Genomic DNA, 8251 nt, shown 5'->3' on the forward strand with positions numbered 1-8251 from the left:
GCTGGGGGAGACGGGAGTGCAAGAAAAGGAGCCACACAGACAGAGGAGCTGGCAAAGGAGCCATGTGCTTATGTGTCCGGAGAAGAGGCGGGCAGAGAAATGACAACTTCACAGCCAATGGATCTCTGATTTAATGTTATTTTAGGTGTTGTAATCTGCCTTGAGTCTCAGTGAGAAAGTCAGGGTATCAATGAATAAAATACAGAAGAAAAAGTGCCATGAAAAGGGGACTTGAGAACTCACCCAACAGACAGATATTCGTAGTGACTGAGATCACCAGGAGAACCAAGAGTCCAATGGAGCTGCGCTTCCATTTGTTGCCACTAGCTAAAAGAGACAAACAGAGATGTCACTTCATAAAGATGCGTGTATCACACCATACAACACCCCATGTCTAGGGGGATGGGGGGGCGGAGTCAAAGGGCAGCTCTAAGAGAAACAGCAGTTCAGTCGCAGGAAGAGGGAACAGTCAAATGAGGACCTCAGCAGACACCAAGAAGCAGGAACGAGAAATGACTGTTAGTACTCATCCACTCAGGAGAAGACTTAGAGAACCAGGAAGTGGGTGTGGCAGGGAGGCAGTGGATAAAGGCAGAGGCCTAAGGGACGGTGTGCTAGAACTGGTTGCCAGTGTGGTGTAGTGGTTAGGAGCGCGGACTCTAATCTGGGAGAACTGGGTTTGATTCCCCACTCCTCCACGTGCAGCTGCTGGTGTGACCTTGGGTCAGTAACGAGTTCTCTCGGAGCTGTTCTCCTAAAGACCAGTTCTCGAAAGAGCTCTCTCAGCCCCACCAACCTCACAGGGTGTCTGTTGCAGGGAGGGGACGGTGATCGTCAGCCACTCTGAGACTCCTTCGGGTAGTGAAGGGTGGGGTATAAATCCAAACTCCTCCTCTTCTTCTTCAGTGTCTCTGCAGCGCAAGGACACTCGACCCGCCCAGGGAGAAAGGTGTTCCTGGCTCACAGGAAGGGGCCGGCCAGCTGCTCCAGCCAGGACAGGAGAGGAACAGATACCTCAGGGCCTAATCCTACAGTAAGGGCACAGAGGTCTGGGACTGGAGCCGAAAGGCACACATGTTGATAAGCCTCCCGTCTCTGTGTTGGGAAGTTCTGAATCTCATTTTCGACGGCCCCCCTTTGCCATTCTGGGCTTCTTTCACCAAGCTGGCTGCCTCTGTTTTACTCAAGGCTCTGAGGTTACCTGCCGGAACAACTCAAAGACCGGCATATTTCATTTCTGTAGGAAGAGGTGAGGGTGGTGTGGAGAAAAATAAACAGTACAAACGTACCGCAGGACCTCGTGGATTGCCAGTAGCGGTAATAAAATCCTTGCTTTCCCCCAGAGAGTTGATTTTCTGTAGTAGTAGTAGGAGATTGGATTTATACCCTGCCCTTCACTACCCAAAGGAGTCTCAGAGCGGCTCACAATCTCCTTTCCCTTCCCTTCCCCTCCCCACAACAGACACCCTGTGAGGTAGGCGGGGCGGAGAGAGCTCTTTCAGGGAGTGTCCTTGAGAGAAAAGCTCTGAAAGAACTTGTGGCTGACCCAAGATCACACCAGCAGCCGCATGTGGAGGAGTGGGGAATCAAACCCCGTTCTCACAGATCAGAGTTAACCACTTAACCACTACACCAAACTGGCTCTCAGGACCCCAGCAGTGAAAGAGGACTTGTTGACAGAGTTTTAAAAAAACAAACCTTACCAGGACATACTATATGTAAAACACGAATATTAAGCTAGAGGACATACAGGGATTCCTGCAACCTTCCTGCAACCAGCTTATCAATATCCTTATACATTTGTAAGCTTATCACTAGTCACACAAATGCAATGGCTGAGCTTCAGTCACTAAAATCTGGTCCACAGCTCAGTGGCTGAGCTCTTGCTTGTCACGCCGAAGGCCCCGGGCTCACCACTCTGCTGTACCTAGTTCAAGGACCTTGAGGGCATGGATGCTAGGAAATATCCTTCTGTGCCCGGAGGCAATAACGGGAGAAACGGATCACTCTGGAGAATCAGCAGGCTGGATTTCAGGTGAGAGAGGTCTGGTGTTTACCGTTTTATTTTTGCTTTTAACTGAAAACATTTTAAACTATTATTGTAAGCCACCTTGAACCATGAGGAAAGGGAGGAGGAGAACAGCTGCGTTGTGGTGGTGGTGGGGAAGCTGGAGCTTTCAATCCACTTTCAAACTGGATTTCACACAGTAAAAATACAGTTGGAAAGTACATTGAAAGTCGATTATTTAGTGTGTGTGATCACAGCCTAGAATTTCCCTTCCCTTCCCCTCCCCACAACAGACACCCTGTGAGGTAGGTGGGGCTGAGAGAGTTCTTTCAGGGAGTGTCCTTGAGAGAACAGCTCTGAAAGAACTTGTGACTGACCCAAGATCACACCAGCAGCCGCATGTGGAGGAGTGGGGAATCAAACCCGGTTCTCACAGATCAGAGTCCGCGCACTTAACCACTACACCAAACTGGCTCTCAGGACCCCAGCAGTGAAAGAGGACTTGTTGACAGAGTTTTAAAAAAACAAACCTCACCAGGACATACTATATGTAAAACACGAATATTAAGCTAGATGACATACAGGGATTCCTCAGCCTTCCTGCAACCAGCTTATCAATATCCTTATACATTTGTAAGCTTATCACTAGTCACACAAATGCAATGGCTGAGCTTCAGTCACTAAAATCTGGTCCACAGCTCAGTGACTGAGCCCTTCCTTGTCACGCCGAAGGCTCTGGGCTCACCACTCTGCTGTACCTAGTTCAAGGACCTTGAGGGCATGGATGCTAGGAAATATCCTTCTGTGCCCGGAGGCAATAACGGGAGAAACGGATCACTCTGGAGAATCAGCAGGCTGGATTTCAGGTGAGAGAGGTCTGGTGTTTACCGTTTTATCTTTGCTTTTAACTGAAAACATTTTAAACTATTATTGTAAGCCACCTTGAACCACGAGGAAAGGGAGGAGGAGAACAGCTGTGTTGTGGTGCTGGGGGGAAGCTGGAGCTTTCAATCCACTTTCAAACTGGATTTCACACAGTAAAAATACAGTTGGAAAGTACATTGAAAGTCGATTATTTAGTGTGTGTGATCACAGCCTAGAATTCGCAAGTGTTAACACTTTGAGGTGCTTGATGTTATAATTAATAAAGTCCGAATGCTGGCAAGAGAGCGCTTACATTTCAGGGGTGAGGCCCCCGGAGGGATTCTATCAGGCCCACAGTGGAACTGGCTGTCTTCTGCTTCTTCTTCCAGTTCTGCTGCTGCTGCGTCATTGTAGGTTTGCAGTTTACAGAGACACACCTGAACGGCATATTCAAAATTGCAACAGGACAGACATTTTGATGCAATAATTCAGAGCAAGAGGTGTCAGTTATCAGACACTGTTAAATAAACAAAATATTGCAAGAGTGCTAATGTTTTAAGCTTGATTTTATTTTAGGTAAAAAAAGCCCTTTGTGTTTGTGTCCTTTATAAACGCTTATATCTCCACTACCTGGCGTTACATTTTATGACACACATGGCCCGGCCCAACAAGGTCTCATTTATGTCAGATCCGACCCGCATAACAAATGCGTTCGACACCCCTGGCTTACATAGTAGAATGCAAACGTTCTGTCTGGGACTCAGCTTGGAACCTGTTTAGTACCAAGCCTGATCTTTCAGACAGACAACCAAGTAAGAAAGAAGACCTCTGAGCATGTTCCGAGCAGCCTCCCTCTCCCTATGATAACTAGGGACACTTACTCTGTTTCATGCAGATGCTGCTGCCAGCTATTGTAATGGGTAACATTCACACAGGACCCTGACTTGAGGGTACAATTCTGCCCCATGATAATACGCAAATCTTGTTATTAGATTGAGTGAGAAACCCTAGGAATTATACACGGCCTACAAAATGCAGGCCTGCCTAGACGTCGGCACTACCTGTGATAGTGCACCCATGCCTCTGTGGGATTCCCTGCCCTTGAAAAGGCTGCTGTTTAGTTCAGAGGAAGTGTCCCCAAATATAGAATACTGTTTTCCAAGGCAAGATTAAATGTTTTGCCTCTTGGGGAATTAGCAGGCAGATTCCTAGGGACTCCTTTTTCAGACCGACTTTGTACTTGTCATTCAGGTGATTTGGATACAATTTGGCATTTTTTCACTGATTGCAGAAAATACAATGTGGCTCCTGGCAGATGGATCTCGGTGTATATTCAAAAATGGAGCCCTGCTTTCTATTATTTCGGGGGGAAGAGGAGCTACACTGCATAGTGTTGGTTTGGATTACCGGCAGAGGAGAAAAAAGGGGACATAGCCTATTAAACGAAGATGGAAGATTTCCTGAAAGCCCTGAAAGAGACAGTTCAAGAGGCTGTTCAGAGAGGTTGTGAGGAGGCATGTAAAGAAATACTGGGGAAATTACGAAGCACTGAAAATGGAAAAGGAAAAAGAGAAAATCAGGAACAAAATTTGCCCAAAGAGACCCTCGAGGAAGAGCAAAAGGAGGAAGGGGACTGTTATAGTAGAGCAACCGGAAAAAATACAAACTATAGACAGTGTAGTTTTTGGAGGAACAAAAGGGAGACTAAATAACAAAGTAGCCAGACGCACAATAAGACTGTTAAAAGGGCTGTTAAAAGGGAAGAAACAGAGACAAAAAACAGGAAGTAAGAGAGAGGGAAGGATCGAAAGAGGCAAAAAATGGGAGAGGAAAAGGAAAGAAGGAAGTACATTATGGAAAGAGGAAAGATGGAAAGGAAAAGGAAAGATAGAAAGGAAAGACTAGGAGGTCAAAAGATGTGCAAAGATCAAAGCCGAGTAGAAGGATTGAGACAGAAGAACAGAAGACAGAGGCGGAAAGAGAAAAACAAACTGCATAAAAATAGAAAGTTTGGTGCTTCTCCGATGTAGGATTACTTGGAAAAAAGACCCCAAAAATCACTTTAAATATGTATTTTCATTTGTAGTGGTGTTAGCTGGATAAATCTATTAGTATTTATTATATATATTGCTAGTAATTTTATAAGGTTTGATTGAAAGAATAAGAGTGAATATTAAATGTAGGATTACTTGGAAAAAAGACCTAAAAAAATCACTTTAAATATGTATTTTCATTTGTAGTGGTGTTAGCTGGTTAAAGTTACTTATTAGTATTTATTATATACATTGTTAGTAATCTTATAAGATTTAATTGAAAGAATGAGAGTGAATATTAAATTTAGGATTACTTGGGAAAAAGACCCATGCAAAGATTATATTTATATGAATGTTAGGTGATAGCTAATGAATTTGGAAGGAGTATGAATGTAAGGGTTGATTAAAAGGGGAAATTAATTAATTGGGGTATTAATAGGATTTGTGGGTAAATAGTAATGAATTTTGAATGATAGGTGATAGATAATCAATTTGGAGGAGATGGAAATGGAAGGTGGAAAATGTTAATTTTATAATGTTTGACTGTAAGAATGAGAGTGATGATTAATCTACAAATTTATGAATGGGGAGATTAAATTATATGAATGATAGGTGTTAGTTAATGAATTTGGAAGTATAGTATGAATAAGTTGGTTGATTAAAAGGAAAAATTAATTAAATGGGGTTTTAATAGGATTTGTGGGTATATGATAATGAATTTTGAACTAATCTAAAGAGAGTTAAAGGAATGTAAAGCCTCTGTACAGTTTTGGAAGAGAGAGTTAATAGTCCAAAGAATTAACAGTCACATAATAAAAAACTGGCAAACCTCTGAAGGAAAATGTTAAAAGAAAATTAAAAAAAAAAGGGAGGGTGATATAAAAGGAGAGGTTGTGAAGAGAGGTGTCAGAAGGTCTGTGCTTATGTTAGGAAGGAGATGTTTATTGCTAAAAGATGGTAGTGTGCATGCTGGTAAAGTAAGATTAGAGTTACCGTAAATGGAAAATGTGGTATTTAAATGCTAATAAAATGGTAAATTAATTTAATGGGTATAAGGGAAATATGAAAATAGGAAAAAACTACATAAAAAGTTAAGATGGTGTTTCTCTCTATGATGTCCCTATATATAAAAAAACCAACAGGATGCAACTAGGAGGGTTTGGAATTGAATAAAGATAGTAAAATGCTTGAGAAGTTAGAATAATGTTACACATCACTGACATGATTGAAAGCTTTAATAAAAAGTTCTAAAGATAGTAGAAGTAATTTTCAATACAGATAGGATAGGAGTGTAAGTAACGATAAGTGTATATTTTTCTCTTTTTTACAAGCTAAGTAAAGGGCAGGGTTTTTCTGTGTTGTTGGGAAGAAAGTGATGTTTAGTAATGTCTGGTGTATTCCTGTTGACTACTCTGTATGTATGTATAATTTAGGTGTATAATGGTAAAAACCCAATAAATATATTTACCAAAAAAAAAAATGGAGCCCTGCTACTAATCCAGAACTTGTAGCTAATTTCTTAGTCAATACTGATCCAAATGTGACGTTGGCAGTGGCAAAGTTTCTATCTGTAACCCTGGGTGGTATTAAATGAATTGACTCTTTTAGGCAGTTATTATATATATTTGGTAGCCAAATTGCTTAATTTTGTGAAATTGTAACTGTAATTGTAATGTACTGTATGTTGTATTTTGTATTATACCCTGTGTATTTGCTTATGACTTATGGGTCTATGAGCAATAAAAATGAACGAACCTGTTGAGAGGAAGTCTTCTTACCACACACGTGTCTTACACCTGAGTCTCTCCCAAGGGACTGCATCTCTTCATCAGAAGCAGAACTCCCACATCCGTTTGTGATGGATCTTTCTACAGGCATCCTGTATTTCTGCGACGCCATCCTTGCAGGCAATTCTTGCACCCTTTAGAATATTAGATGTAAGGTCATGATCGTGGCCATGGAAGCTACTACACTGTTTAGATCCCATTTGTTCAGTGAAAAACAGGGTTGCACTTACATGTAACTGTTGTTCATTGAGTATCTTCTGTGCAGGCACATATGGGCACATATGTTCAGGCTCAGATATGCTGCTAAGATTCTAATGGATCAGCGTCCTACTTGAATTGTATTATCTTTCATGACTTTCTGTAAAGCACTTTATGAACAAGAAAGCTTTTGTACCATTCTAATATTCCTGAGGAAGATCCAATTTTGAGACGTAGTTGTATAAACTGGAGACAACACTGAGGGAGTGCACGTGAAAGCTCATACCTTCAGCAAAACTTTGTTGATCTCACTCAGCCTGTCTGAACCCAGTATATTTCAGGAGTCTTGTGAACAGAAATTTTCCTTTGTGAGCTTCCAGCCTTAAAGTTGTGAGTGATTTGGCTGCTGCACAAATAAGTTTGCTCTGGAGCTATCCTTCCTGAGCTGAGACAAAAATGTGTGAGTCGGAGGCTAAGGAAACTGAGAGCTAGCTCACACCAACTGCTATGTATTGGAAGTTGACCACGTGCGAGGCCGGGCCTCCACGTGGTCATGCGAAGCCCCTGAGCTTCGCTTCAGAGAACAATGGCCTGGCCACCACCTATCCGAGGGCTAGGGTCCTAGCGAGGACCTATGGAACGCCTGGCTAATATAAATATCCTATCACTGGTGTGGGGTGTGTTTTGGGTGTGGGTTTACTGGGAATATAAACCGGCCTGCGAGCCGGTACTTTCATCTTGTTCTTCACCTTAAATAAAAGTATGAGCTGAAATCACTGCATCTGTCTCAGTACTTTTCACCAACTCAGCTCAGAAGGAACACTGGAGGCCTCCTGGGGCTTTGCTCAGGTGTGGCCTTTCTCTCCCCCCCCCAAAAAAAAATCCCTGCAGAGGTGTGCTGGTCTGCCACCTAACCGGAGGCGGGGCCAGGGCCGGCTCTCTCACTAGGCCAGCTAGTGTCTGGCCTAGGGCGCATCTCCGTCCAGAGCGCCAACTGCCGTGCCGCCATCCCTGCCCAAAGCCACTGCCTCTAGCTCGCTGCCACCCCGGTCCTGCCTGCCCCAACTCACGCACCTGAAGGCTTCCATCAGGCTGCCTGCAGCAAGCCAGGGAAGCAAAAGTGTGGTTGAGGGGTGGGTGGGCGGTGGATTAAGGCTCCCTTGAAGCTGTGGCGTCTTGAGAGCAAAAACCCTACTTTGTCAGCTGCTGGCAATGCCTGGCATTAAGGTTCTGAGCGGGCGATTTGGCTGCTGCATGAATTAGGGGGCGGCTGGTCTCAGGGAGGGTCTGCGCCGGGGGGGGTGGTCTGCGCGGGGGGAAGGCTTCCATCAGGCTGCCTGCAGCAAGCCGGCGAGGCAAAG

At 43.8% G+C, this 8251-nt stretch overlaps 1 protein-coding gene across 1 annotated transcript in view; it reads right to left on the minus strand.

The window, feature by feature from the left end:
• The window catches only part of LOC107111627 (C-type lectin domain family 2 member D-like), a 9206-nt gene extending 5929 nt beyond the window's left edge, over window positions 1–3277 (minus strand). Inside the window, exons 1-2 of the mRNA XM_015412615.1 lie at window positions 3186–3277; window positions 244–327 (exon numbers count right to left, since the gene is read on the minus strand). The gene's annotated coding sequence lies outside the window, so the exon portion shown is untranslated. The remainder of the gene's footprint in view (window positions 1–243; window positions 328–3185) is intronic.
• Window positions 3278–8251: the final 4974 nt, after the last annotated feature.

This window comes from Gekko japonicus, unplaced genomic scaffold, assembly GCF_001447785.1.
Source record: "Gekko japonicus isolate JY-2015 unplaced genomic scaffold, Gekko_japonicus_V1.1 scaffold131, whole genome shotgun sequence".
Lineage (NCBI taxonomy): Eukaryota > Metazoa > Chordata > Lepidosauria > Squamata > Gekkonidae > Gekko > Gekko japonicus.